The following is a 14011-nucleotide window of genomic DNA, read 5'->3' on the forward strand; positions in this document are numbered from 1 at the left end:
CCCATAAAGCATGCATCCCCATCACCCTATCACTCCCCAATTCTCCCCATCTCACACTTACTCCCCACCACCCAATTACCTAATGCCCCTCCCCTGCATGCCACACCATCCCACTCCCACTATCTTGACACAGCCCCTCCCTAGTGCACGGATAGCATTCACAATGGCAAGCACTACAACTCCCACAATGCATTACATCATACACATGAAAAGCTGCTGTTCCCACTTCACAATGGAACACCTGTACGTAAAACCAGTGCATCAGCTACACCAACTGGATGCTTCTACTGCGTACTACTACACGGCAATAACAGCAATGCTATTCACTATCCACAACCCTCAGTGGAACATGGAACGAATGTCACAATAAACCCACAATGTCTGCAGTGCCGCATCTCTCATTGCCATTACTGGGAAGCAAGTCAAGCCACTGTATGCATCAGACTATGATATGAACAACTACACCTCCACAATGTAACACACTCCCTCTCCAGCCACAGGTATCCCTGCCACTGCCACCCTGCAGAGGATACAAAAGACAGCCAGCTCTTCCCAGGATGAAGGCCCCAGTGAGGACGACTACTCTGGATGTCTGGACATTGACAACATACCTGGCCCATCTGGGACATCTGGTCAGTCCACCACCACCACAAGCCTCACCCTGCCCACATCTGAGCTCCACACCCCTGTGGCAACAACGGTACAGCCAACCCCTCATCCCCAAACCTGTGTCCTAAGGACTGATCAATCAGTAGTGTGCCCCAAAGTACAGGGACCAGAGTCTACCCCTCATACCCAAAACGATGAAGGTCCTGGTGTAACTGCGAGTGGGCACAGACACAGGGGGCCAGGGGCAGTGAGAGGGCACCTGTGGGCCAAGGGATGCGCCCTGCAAGGGAGATGACTGGCCAGGAGGCCATCTCCCAAGTCATGGAGCATACCAGCAATCCCAAGATGGGCCAGATACTCTCCATCTTGCATGAGAACCAGAGGCTGCAGAGGGAATACCACCAGGAGGCCATGCAGCAGTGACAGGCTCACAATGCCAACATGGCCTCCATTGCAGGGGTGCTCAAAGAACTAACAACCATCCTGCATGCATCATTCACCCACCAGCAGGTACCTTCCACTAGCCACATACCAAATGAGCCATCCACTTCTGCCGCAGCTAGTGGAATGGAGGCCTTGCCAGAGGACCCACAGGCCACTAGCACCCCTCCCTCTGTAGCTGAGAAACCCCACACAAACGAGGTCCTCCACCCAGACATCCTGCAGGACCTAATGCCAAGACCAAAACCCCTGCCAGGAAGTGAGCCTCCCCTGAACATTCTCCCTCGTTTGCCACTGACACACCCTGTTGACTGTACACTGTCACATCTCCATTTTCCAATGGCCTTTGGATACTGGACCTGTACTACCTTGCAGCTGGGCCAACTGCTCGGAGGATTTCATCCACCATGTCCCCAATCTTCACCCATTAGACTTGAGAATCAATCTAAACATAATTGTGCACAGCTACTGCTTACATGTCTTTATTGTAACAAGTAAGCTTTTCAGTAGTACAAAATGTCATTTCAGTTAACTCACTGACCAGCAAAAGTCTGTAAGATGGACAGAAGGGGGAGCAATGTGCAGCAAGTTTGATAGTAGAACAGACATATACTGAAATCCTATGTCAAGGGAGCCACAAGTCTAGTCAGAAACCAGAGTAGCACCACCTAAGTGACCTGCAAATATACCAAGACAGGGACAACCATCATAATAGGAGTCAATGTTGCCCACTCAACACACATGCAGTACATTGTCGTCCTCCCTAGTACAAATTAGCAAGTGGAATGTTGACAGAAATTACCATGGCAGATCCACATTTGCAAAACATGTATTCCCAATGGTCGATCCCTCACAGCTGGCATAACCCAACTAAAACCAAGTTCCACTGTCAGTATAAGTCATGTACTATATTCGTCCATTGTGTACAGTGAGGATAAGTAGCTATACTGATAACACTACTTTGGCTGGCAGTGCTTTTGCAGTTGACATAGCATTACTGGGAACATACAACATGGCCAATCCTTTGCAGATGTGATGCTAGGAAACAGCATGGTAAACATAGCTCTGAAATTTGAACCGTAACACCTCCCCTGATGGCACATCCCGAGAGAAGCAATGTCACAACCCAGACAGGAGTACAGTATACATAAAATACAGTTAATACATACCTGAATTTCAAAGGACGTATTGGTGAATCAAATCTGTTCTAGAGTCAGCTGCATCCTCATCACCTGCCTCCTCATCACTTTCTATGTCACCATCATCAGCCACTGGTCCAGCTGCCACCTCCTCAACATCAGTAATGGTATGCCACGTCTCAGGGCCAGATTGTTTAGCATGCAACAGGCAACAACGATCTGGCAGACCTTTAGTGGTCTGTAGAGCAGGGCAGCTCCTGAGACGTGTAGACACCGGAATTGGGCATTCAGTAGCCCAAAGGTCCTCTTGATGACATGCCTCGACCTGCTGTGGGCCTCACTGAAACTATCTGCACTATCTGTTGTCAGGTATCTCCCTGGTTGAAGCAGCCACGAAAAGTTAGGATAGCCAGAGTCACCTGTTTGCACAAAGGTTGGACCTATCACAATACCGGTAGGGATATAGGGTAGATTGTGATGAGAAGTGACATTACAGTTGCACACATACTATTGGATACATACCAATGAGCCAGACCCCCTCTCTCTCTCTGTGGTTATGCCATCATGTGTGGGACATTGCTGTTTCTCAGAATGCAGAGATCCAGGAAACTAGTCTGTCACTTGGGAGATATACTGTTCAGCGAGACACACCACCTGGACATTTATGGAGTAAAAGTTTTTCCTATTCCTATACACTATACACAAATCCACGCGTTGGGGGAACCTGATGTAGCTGTCCAGGTGTTTGAGTAAAGCACACAGTACATCCTTCAACACAATACTGAACATCGACTGTGATATCCCTGCTGTCAAGCCCACTGTAATCTGGAACAAGCCTGAGGCAAGGAAGTGTAGCACTGATAAGACCTGTACTGTGAGATGGATGGCATAGGGATTATGTATGGGCGGCAATAGATCAGGCTCCAACTGGGTACACCGTTCCATTATGGGCTGATGTTGCTCTCTTCCAGGGAATCAAGGTGAACTAGGGGCCGGTACACCGGTGCATGTCTCATTCTCACCATTGCACGGCATATAGTAATAGGAGACTGGAAAAGCCACAGGTCGATGTTGACATTTCACATGTCACCTAACACTGTACTTGTAACACACAATAGTAATGTGGACATAACGCTGAAGTTTACACAATCCATTTGGGCAAGTACACTGAACGTGTGTGCCATCCTAGATTACTGTTGCAGCCCCAGACAAGCAGCTTGCCACACACAAAACATGTGACACTTACATTTAGCAACACCCTATCCCCCCAGGTAATTAGCTGTATGTTACTTTTTGACAAACAGATAAGGTTAGTCCGTCTATAAGGCAGGAAGTGACTGCAGATGTCCTGTCATTGCCATCAGTCCATCTAACTACACTGTCCATGAATGTCACATGTGTGAACCCAACTTTGCTGTTTGGACATAGTCAATCTATGCACTCGTGACTACATATCATCCATGAAGCACTTATAATTCACCTACCATACAGACATGTAAATGGCAGCCGCCTGTCCCGCATGCCCAGGACAGATGGAAGTGGCCTCATTCCGCCAGCGTTAGTCGACCTGGCAGAAGGCTATCGCATCCGCCGTGCAACTCCTCATTGGATAACATTGTTGCCTATGGGAAACTGGGGCCAATGAAGATCACCTCCGGCGGTGACGGTCATGTATGCGGTGGCCGTGACCGCCATTTTCTGTTGCATAGCTCACTTGACTACTGACACTTGTGCAAGTAAGACCTCCACTGCGTGAGCTGCTGTGAACTATCTCTGGGAGCCCTAATGCCACATCCTGCAGGTGATAGGGCCCCAGCCTTCATCCAGGAGGAGTTGGGAGAAGCTAGTGGACGGGGTACTACCCCTGTATGGACAGTTGTACAGGGCACCAGAGCAGCAGGTGTGTCAACACCAGAGCAGTTCGCGCTCTATTGGCGACAAAAATCCAAAAACCCAGCACTCTCAAAACAACGTAATTTATGCATTGTGCTGATATGTTGTGGTTTAACCTTTTGCATTGCAGAGTTCAATCCTGAAAACTTATTTTTAATATGCTTACAAATACTGTTCCTTTGCAATGTATTGCTGCAGGTTTTCAGAGTGTGTTAGGGTGTGGCCCCTTTCCAGGGCCTTCCAGAGACTTTCCCTGCAACATGCCTGGGCGTGGTTCTGGGCTGGGCCAAGACTCTATAAAAGGGAGCCAGCCCAACTCCCAGTGCTCACTATTCAGAGGTCCCGGTGCAGAGCAGCAGCTTCTTCCTGAGCTCCTGTCCCGGCGGCCTATTTGGATCTTCCAGTCTTCTGCCCTTCATCCTTCATTGGTGATCATTGTTCCAGGCGGTAAGACGGTGGTTGGACTGTTCCGACACCGTTATTGAGAATTTTCATATTCTTGGTTTAATTCTTAAAGGAGTAACAGATTACTTGCGCGCTACCATTCCTTGACATTTATATGGTAGTTTACAAATAGGCAAGACGCGCGATTTGTTTCATAAAGGTTTGACTTTGTTATTCATTGCGTGCTACCATTTCTTGACATTGGCATGGTGGCTTAAGAATCGGCAAGACGCGCGATTCGTTTTATGGTGTTTAAACATTGTTGTCCATTGCGCGCTACCATTTCTTGACATTTACATGATGTTTTACGAATTGGCAAGACGCGCAACTCATTTCATGAGGATTTAACTTTGTTGTTCATTGCGCGCTACCATTTCTTGACATTTACATGGTGGCTTAAGAATCGGCAAAAGAAACGCGATTCGTTTCATTGTACTTTGATCTTGTTTTTTTATTTGGAGCTGTTATTTCTTGACATTTACATCGTGTTTTACGAATCGGCAAGACGAGCAATTTGATTAATGATGATTTGACTTTGTTATTCATTGCGTGCTACCATTTCTTGGTATTTTACATGGTGACACTCGAATCGGCAAGACGCACGATTCTCTCCTCAAGTTTATTTCATGTTGTTTATTGTATGCCACTATTCTAAGATATTTATTATGTAATATTCGAGTTGACACGTTATGTGATTTGTTTCCTGAATCCATATTGTGTTATTCATGGTGCACAATCCTTTTATGGTGTTTACTATATATATATATTTGCAATATGCACAATTTGTGTTGAAACATTTTAAGAGTACACAGAAGGCCGGAGTTTCTAGATGCAATATTGTATGGTCCTAGTATACATTCTCAAAACAGGATTTATATGACTGGTTTAAAATTTAGTCAGAATGTTTTTTCTGATTCTCATGTAAAGGAAAGCGCTTGAATAAGAAAGTTTTCATTTAATTCATCTTGATTCCCTTACAGGTATCCGGCCATCTTGAAACTTAGTCATTTTAAACTTAACTCTTAGATTGCTCATGTTTTCAGAGTGACTAGGCTTAGAATCATAGTCTAGTATTGATTTCAGGAGATATAATTTTCATATTATGTGTTCTAACCTTTTTCTTACTACAGGTCTCCTTCCCAGCTGTTCCCTTCCTAATCCCCTCTTCCCCTCTTGAACTCTCTCAGTCTCTGTGATTTATCTATCAGAGTCTTGGAGCTGTTCAGTGGTGGACGTGTTGGGAACGTGCACAGACCCTGAGGATCTGGTGACTCTGACAAGGTGATTCCATTGTTACTGTCCTGTCTGATGGTGGTGGTGGTGTGTGTGTGTGAGGATGAAAGGCGTTGTGAAGACGCAGACGGAGTGGATGTATGGAGTTGGCAATAGAGTGGGTGCTTTTGTGCCGTTAAGACATGTTAGTGTAGGCATGAGATGTGTCAAGTTCACTGCTGTTGCTGTGATGCCGCTCTACATGACTTTCACCTTCTGTCTATGTCACCCATGCAGGTCAGCGCCCATCAAAAGAAAGTTTTTTTGCGAGCCATCGGCAAGCAAGTGCGGACCCTGGAGGTCCACAGCCAGCGGAGCACACACTGCAGAAAGCAGTGGGAAGACCTGAGACGCTATGACCGTAAGATCGCAGAGGCCCAGCTGGGGACACCCTCCCAATGAGGGAGGGGTGCCCCTCGGACCCTGACCCTCCTAATTGCCTGCATTTCGGTGGTGGCCTACCCTGGGGTAGATGGGTGCTTGAGGGCAACACAGCAGCCACGAGGGGGTACATACACACTCACACCGCGCTAATGTTTGGCTTGTATGGGTTTGGGTAGGCTACTAGTGGTAAGATGTAGTGTAGATCATTGGTTGATGCACATGGACTATGGGTATAAGCCACCCTGGCAGGATACGTATAGAGTATGTGTGCCAATACCATGCAGACAGTGACTTATGAGGGGACTAATTCCATGTTTGGGTTTGTCAGGACACCCTTCACATATTTTGAGAGACCTACTCCTTCCATGAGCATCATTATAACAGAGGTGTTAAGGCACTGCCATCCGTATTACTCTGCCACAATGACACAGGTAATTTGTGCATTCTCAATCAGCTGCCTTTAACTGAATGTGTAGATGGCTGCAAGGGGCCAAGACCTTACTGACCACATTGTACATAGATCTGTGGGCATGCTACCTTCCCATGCAGGATTATGTTGGGTAAAAAGTACAGGATACATCAAGTTAATCGACTATGGGAATGTGGCATGTACTATGCAACTGCACATTTTTAGACCCTTCAAGAAGTCAATGAGTGCCAATGTTCCCACATTAGTAGGTTTTTCAGCATAGCTTTTGTTTCCCCTAGGATTTCTCACAGTTATGCATGTCAATGTAAAGGCATGCCCTGCCATGGCATACCAGCAGAATGGTAAGTTGTTGCTCTGTGTGAATGATGGGTAGGTTTTGACCCATTCTACCCTTTCTTTCTCTCCCACCCTCCCTCCCTCTCCTCCTCCTCCTCCTCCTCCTCCTCCTCTGTCTTTGTGTGCATCAGCATCATCAGGCAAAGGAGAAGAGGCACAGGCTAGTGGAGAAGCTGCAGCCCATGGGACCCAGAAGGCTGACACAAGCCGAGCCGAGGGGACAGGTGGGATGGGGGCGAGGGGACTGCCATGGGGGAGATTCCTCCTCCGATGGAAGCTCCCTGGCGGTGGCAGACCTATCTGGGACACACCCAGCACCAGCCTTGTCCGCCACCCCCTTACCTGCACCACCCTCCCTGTATCTTCCCACCCAGTTGCCCATGCCCGCTCACCCAGGAGGGCGGTCGTCTCCTTTGCAGGCACCTCTGCCCCTGCCCCAGTCAGCCCTGCTGCCCTCAATGAGGAGGCTAATGACCTCCTGAGGTCCATCTTTGTGGGACAGTCAGCCATTGTAAATGTCATCCAGGGACTGGCATCACAGATGCAGCAGAGCAAAGCCTGCCTGGAAGGCATTCATGGTTCCCTGACTGCCCTGCACAGATCCTTTCAGGCTCTGGCCTCTTCATTGACGGCAGCCAGTGTCTCCCTCCAGCTACCTGTGCCCAATCCCACATCCCTCTCCCCACACCCATCTGGAACACACAGTCAGATCACCATTGATCCACCTCAACAGACACGGTTCGCAAAGACAAGCACCACAGGATCCACCACCGGCATGCACACAGACAACACACACACACGAAGATACAACAACATCCACTCCCTACCCAGACTCCCCCACCACTTCCTCACTCAGAGACACTACACCACTCAAACATTCTATCACGTCACTGGTTCTGGAGTTGTATGGCCATCAGGAGCAGTGGGAAGACTTCAAGTTCGGGCTCCATGGTGGCTGCAGACGTGTGTGTTCCTGAAGGTGAGTGCCTCCTTTTATATTGTTCATTTCTGCCAGGCTTTTCGTGGCAGTGCGACCACCCCAGAAATCCTGGTGGTGTGCTACCTCGTAATATGCTTGGCAGAAACATGGTCTCCGCCGGCCTGGAGATGCCTACCGCCGGCCACGGCGATCCATCTGCACTGGCAGTGTATTGGCTGTGTTCTGTTCGGATCACAGACATGGTCATGATCTGGCGATCTACTCCACCGCCCTTATGGCGGTTATACTGCCACAGCCGACCTGGGTGTCCAGGGACCACCAAATTCGTAATGACCACCCAAATGATGAAAGGCTTACAGGTTGTTGCGCTGTAATCACAAAGATCCTCATTTTGATTTACCTACTATCTGTGAATCATGCACAAACAGGTTCTTGCACCGGATACTGAATCACAAGTTGTGAAAATGTACAATATATCACAGGTTACACATGTAGATTTCACCAGACGATAAGTGGTGAAAAAGAGGGAAGATCGTTGGCAATTATGTGCATAAAATCCAAGACTTTAGTTATCTCCTCACTCCGGGACATAAAACTGCACCATGGTAAAATATATCATGGGCACTTTTTACCACATCCAAATACTGAGTGATTGAGAATGGTGTACGAGCACCTCCATATGGGTAGGGACAGCTGCTGTGCCACGTATTAACATTAGGATATACTACTGTCAAGTGGTTGAAGCTGCTACAGCTATGCTCACTGATGCGGTATATAGGTGCTCAGCGCCTCCACTGGCAGGAAGAGTGTATTTTATATTATATCTTTGATTCTAAGTGCAGGAAATAGAAGAAGAATCACTGATAGAAGGGGAAAGATGTCATGGGCAAAAGGTACAGTATATGTGTTCTTCATAAGGCGTGCAAATCTTCTGTATTTGATAAATATCTAAAACTATGAGATGGGGTGCCCACAAATCCTAAAGATATACTACTTAGAGAACAGAGAAATAAATGCTCCTAGTACACAGTGTACAATGGTATTAAAATAGAGAAAATCAGAAAGTGGAATGCAAAAAATAAAAACAAAACTAAAATCCTTTCTAGGCTACTGTGAGATCCAATCTAGAAAAAGAAGGCATGGAGAAGTCTGTCAGTTATCACAGACTTTAAAACCTAGGGACTAACATTTCTGTTAAAATGAAGAAATTATATATAATCATTTGCCTGAACCAAAGGGGTATCGTCATGCTTTTGGAAAGGTTAATATTGTATGATATTAAGGTCAAAGGAAGTACCTACTACTCCCAAGGAATTATACACTGCACCAAACAGGCTATAAGTATCAAAAGAGTAAATGGAAGGGAAGTGCATTGAACATGCATGCATGATCTGATATTTAGGGATATGTACATGTGCTGATTGTCGCTGAAACATTGCTGAGTGATACATTAGACCCACTACTTCCTTTACCCATAACTGTGGAATATACTATTGAAAGTACAGAAAGGCTAGCAAGAGAGTTTTCTGTAAGAACGTCTGCAAGAAAAATTCAACGCATCAATAGATTTCTTAAGGCAGAGACAAAGTCCTACAACAGCTATATATTTAGCACTTCTAGCGAAGCTTATCTGCTCCTTCTGTTTTTTTTTCTTTACATGCTTTTCAGACAACAGATTATGTTAAGAATTGATGGGAAAATGGACTGACTCCAGCCCAACTTTCAGAAAGGTATACATGCTGTTACCTATGTGATGAGCAATAACCATTTACGTTGGATGCTGATACGACAGATATTCTGTTATAGAATGTACCAGTTCTGGGGTCAAAAAAGTCCCACAACAGTCAGTTTTTCCCGCAATCTATATGTCATCTTTGATAACTCACTATAGCTTGCAATCATATTCCTAAAACTACCTATTATTTCCTTTAAATATTAAAAATACATAAGAGGTTTTTTGCATTTTCCACCATAGGATTTTACTTTTACTGTCATTCAAACCATGGTTGGATCAAGTCTTAAATATTGTGATTGTCTTTATGAAAATACTTTATCAGTCACCCGCAGGTCACCCAAAGCAGTGCTGCTAGACTATACTTCTATAGCCCTCACTAACGCTCGAGAGCCCTATGTTGATGAGAGAAATTAAAAGTTGCATATTGATTCAAATTCTCATTACCTCAAGATTTAAGAGGGGATGTATGATGTCAATGGGAGTTCGATGCTGCTGATATGTTCAGATTTCTGCTATTCTGTGGTTCCAATCGGTATGAGCAGCCTATGTAGTTATGGAACTCGATGCATGTGCAGCAAGTTCATAACTGAGTTCAATGATTGTATGCACAGTATCAAATTGTAGTCGCAAGGATGCAGAATGTTATGGGTAAGGCCAAATATTTCAAACTGTGGCTCACAGAGCAGTCAGAAAACAGGGCTGCACTTAGTCTAGTGGAGTTCTCTCTCCTCATCTAAAAAAGACTGCATTGGTTGCCTATTAAAACAAGCACTGGCAAAGCCAACATGTTAGTGGCTTGACAATGTGTTTTTGCCATGTCGTACAACAGTGTGGCTGCTGTTTAGCATGGCTAAATGTTAGTGTCAGAGGGGAGTGGGGAAGTAGTGTTGTAGAGGGAATTTGTTGGAGTACAGTGTCGTAAAGTTGAGTAGTGGGAGTAGAGGGGAGCCAAGTTCAGTGGCAGACAGTGTCATAGAGTGCAGTATTGTAGAGTGAGATGGTGGTGTAGAGTGAAGTGGGGCGGGGTGGAATAGGGTGGAGAGGGTTGGAGTGAATCGTGGTTTTGGGCTGGATTGGACTGGAGTAGAGTGGGGTAGATTTGATTGGAGTAGCGTTAGGTGGATTGAAATGGGGTGAAGTGGATTGAGATGGGGTGAGATAAATTGGATTGGGGTGGATTAGATAAAATTGGGGTGGGTGGACTGAACTGGAGTGACAGACTGGAGTGTGGTGTGTTAGATTAGGGTGAGGTGGACAGCACTGGGGGGTGGATATGGATGGTTTGGAGTGGGGTGGATTAGACTCAACTGGGGGGGGTGGATTGGAATTGGTGGATTGGAGAGGGGGATTTCATTTACTGGATTAGACTGGAGTGGGTTGGATTGGACTAGAGCGGTGTGGGCTGGTTCGGAGTAGGGTAAATTGGACTGGAGTGGGGTGAACTGGACTGGGGTGAGGGACTGGTTTGGGGGTAGAGTGGGTTGGATCGGAGGAGACTACTGAAATAGAGTGGGGTAGATTGGGGTGGAGTGAAGTGGATTGGAGTGGGGTGGACTGAATGGGTGGACTGGACTGAAGTGAACTGGATGGGTGGACTGGAGTGGGGAGGATTGGAATGGGGAGGAGCAGAGTGGGGAGTACTGGAGTAGTATAGGCTGGATTGGTGAGGACTGGACTGCTGTGGGATGGACTGTACTGGAGTGGGGTGGGGATTAAGGTGAATTAGATTGGAGTGGTGATGGACTGAAGTGGATTGGACTAGAATGTGGTGGAATAGATTGCAGTGGGTGGGTTGGATTGGACTGGACTGGGCTGGACTGCAATGAGGCAGGTTGGATTGGAATTGGGTGGACTGGACTGAAGTGGGGTGGATTGGACTGGAGTGGGCTGGATTGGACTGGAGTGGGCTGGAGTGGGCTGGAGTGGGCTGGATTGGACAGGGGTTGAGTGGGTGAGTATACTGGAATGGTGTGCAGTGGAGTGGAATGGAGTAGATTAGATTGAGCTGGATTGGGGTGGATTAGATTGGTTTGGGATTAAGTGGACTGGAGTGGGGTGAAGTGAAGTGGAGTAGGGTGAATTGGGATGTAATGTGGTGGATTTGTCGTAGTTGGACTCTCGCTCCTAGGCGAGACTGCTGGTTTAAGATTGACAGCACTTTTGTTTGTAGTCGACTCAGTCACTCCTACAAGTTGCAAATGTCAGATCACACCCCCCCCCCTTTTCTGGCGCGACATCTCAAGGGAGTCGTGGTGAAATGGAAGTTACTCCGGCAATAAGTATCAGTAACACACACAGGCAATGGAGGAAATGCACGAACTGCAATGATTAGAATAATGAATAATAAAAGAAGCAAGATTGTGAAGATGAGAGTTGTGACTACAAAGACCCCCAGCCTCGTACCACAACATGAGATGTAAAACCCTAGCGTGGAGAACCTAATCTCTATCCTAATGAGAGCTAGGAGTGATAAACCTAAGCTGCATTTGCCATGTCCATAAGAAGCACCCCCCCCAACCCTCGTTACCTTGGAATGAGGTCTCCAGGTCAGACTCTGTGGTGACCCGAAGCTGATTTCTGCAGCAAGGTGACGTGCAGCATAAATAGCATCAATGGCATCTAATAGGAATCCCTCTGATAACCCTGTCTGTGTGAGGTGTATTTATACAGACCATGTAGAACGCAGGAATGTCCCAAAACAATAGATAAGGAGGCATATTGGTGGTGGCAAATATGTAAACAATCCCCGACAAGTGTACATTATGTTCCTGTCACCCATAAGTGAGAAGGGGTCATGATTTGCCTACCGACGTACATCTCTTGATCGTGACGCTGATAGTGACGCCTTCACAGAGTGGCAATGATAACCCAAAATCAAAACATTTCTTGCACTAGAAACATGGCAGCCATTTTAAAAGAAATAATACAATAAATGGGCTAAAACAGAGCAAACTAAGTAGGTTAAAAGTCACAAAGTGACTGGGGCACAGGCCTGCAAGCCAAAAGGCTAAGCTAACCTCCTGAGTCTCAAACAAAATAATAGGATCCAGTACACCTTCCCCATTGCCAGAAAAAGGATGAAGCCATAAAGATGGCGCCAAAGAAGGTGCATGAGACCAAACTAAAAAAGCTCTGAGCTAAAAGCATGCTAAAATCTAATTTAAAAAATAGCTAAAAACATACCAAGAGACACAATGTCGATTGTGACAAGCACAACAGGCCAGAAATCATCTAATTTAAGAAGGCAATTTGGCATAAACTTTTAAAACTTTGGAATATAGCCAATGGTGAAATTAGTTAACAATAAACGTGATTTTGAAGAATGTCTCCAAATCCATTGAATGGGAGCTCATCCAGGAATGACTCCACATCGTCAGATCAATGACAGGATTGGCATTCGGATCCACGGAGCAGAAGTACGAAGGCACTTCAAGCGCAGGATCACCACTGAAGGCAGCATCATCCATAGTGTCTGGTGGAGCCAAATATTTCACAAGAGGTGGCTCATAGGTGGCCTCACGAATCAGCCTCAGCCTCATGGGGCAAGACTGTGAATGAACACTCATCGGGAACATCAGCAGATCCTTGTCCACAGGAGGCACGGGGGGAAACGGCAAGACACACTGATGGTAGGCACTCGAAGAGGCACCAGGTGCAATGAAAGACAGGTTGCACGCACCACAGGACTGGTCGGAATGACATGCTCCAATTCTTCCAGCAACGGAGCACTAAAGAACTGTACCATGCGATCATGGCACAGCTGGGCTGGTGGTAGTAGTCCCATCACTCCGCTTAGCTGAGAAGGTACAACCACTGCGTATTAGGAACAGCAGCAGCAGTATCCCACCAATCAGTGCCAAAGTCACAGGAAAGCCACCAAACACACTTGAGAAGAGTGAATGGATAGCTGATGGAATGACTCTGAAGATAGTCTGGAAGATGGAAACAAATCCAGACCTCACAGTCTTAAAGAAATGTACAATCCCAGTCATGCTTTAAGCGTTGAATATTCTGTAAAAAAGCTCTCCCAAGTGCTTGGGGAAGTTGGTATTAAATAGAGATTGTATCTCGGATGATGATGATCTTGCTATCTGGAGAGGATACACCTCTCTGGCCGATGTCAATGCCACTTGTTTTTTTTAACAGTAGCGCCTTTAGTCTGCTCAGCTTGTCATCATTTACGTTAGTAGTATCAAAGTGAGGCCACATGTCTGCTACTTTTATCTCTTGTATGTTACAATTTGAGAGACTGAAATTGCAAAGGCAATTCCTGGTCTCATCCCACAACAGCTCTGTTAGTTTAGAATCACATAACTTCCATTCAAAAGTATATGAAATGCTGAATAAATCAAAGGGACGGGAGTCCTTTTCAGAAAGCAGGCCAAGTT

General features: G+C 46.3%; 1 protein-coding gene across 4 annotated transcripts in view; it reads right to left on the reverse strand.

The window, feature by feature from the left end:
• LOC138259695 (cytochrome P450 2G1-like) overlaps positions 1-14011 on the reverse strand; it is a 394952-nt gene that overhangs the window by 335834 nt on the left and 45107 nt on the right. The window lies entirely within an intron of this gene.

The sequence above is a fragment of the Pleurodeles waltl genome, chromosome 9, assembly GCF_031143425.1.
Source record: "Pleurodeles waltl isolate 20211129_DDA chromosome 9, aPleWal1.hap1.20221129, whole genome shotgun sequence".
NCBI classification, from domain to species: domain Eukaryota; kingdom Metazoa; phylum Chordata; class Amphibia; order Caudata; family Salamandridae; genus Pleurodeles; species Pleurodeles waltl.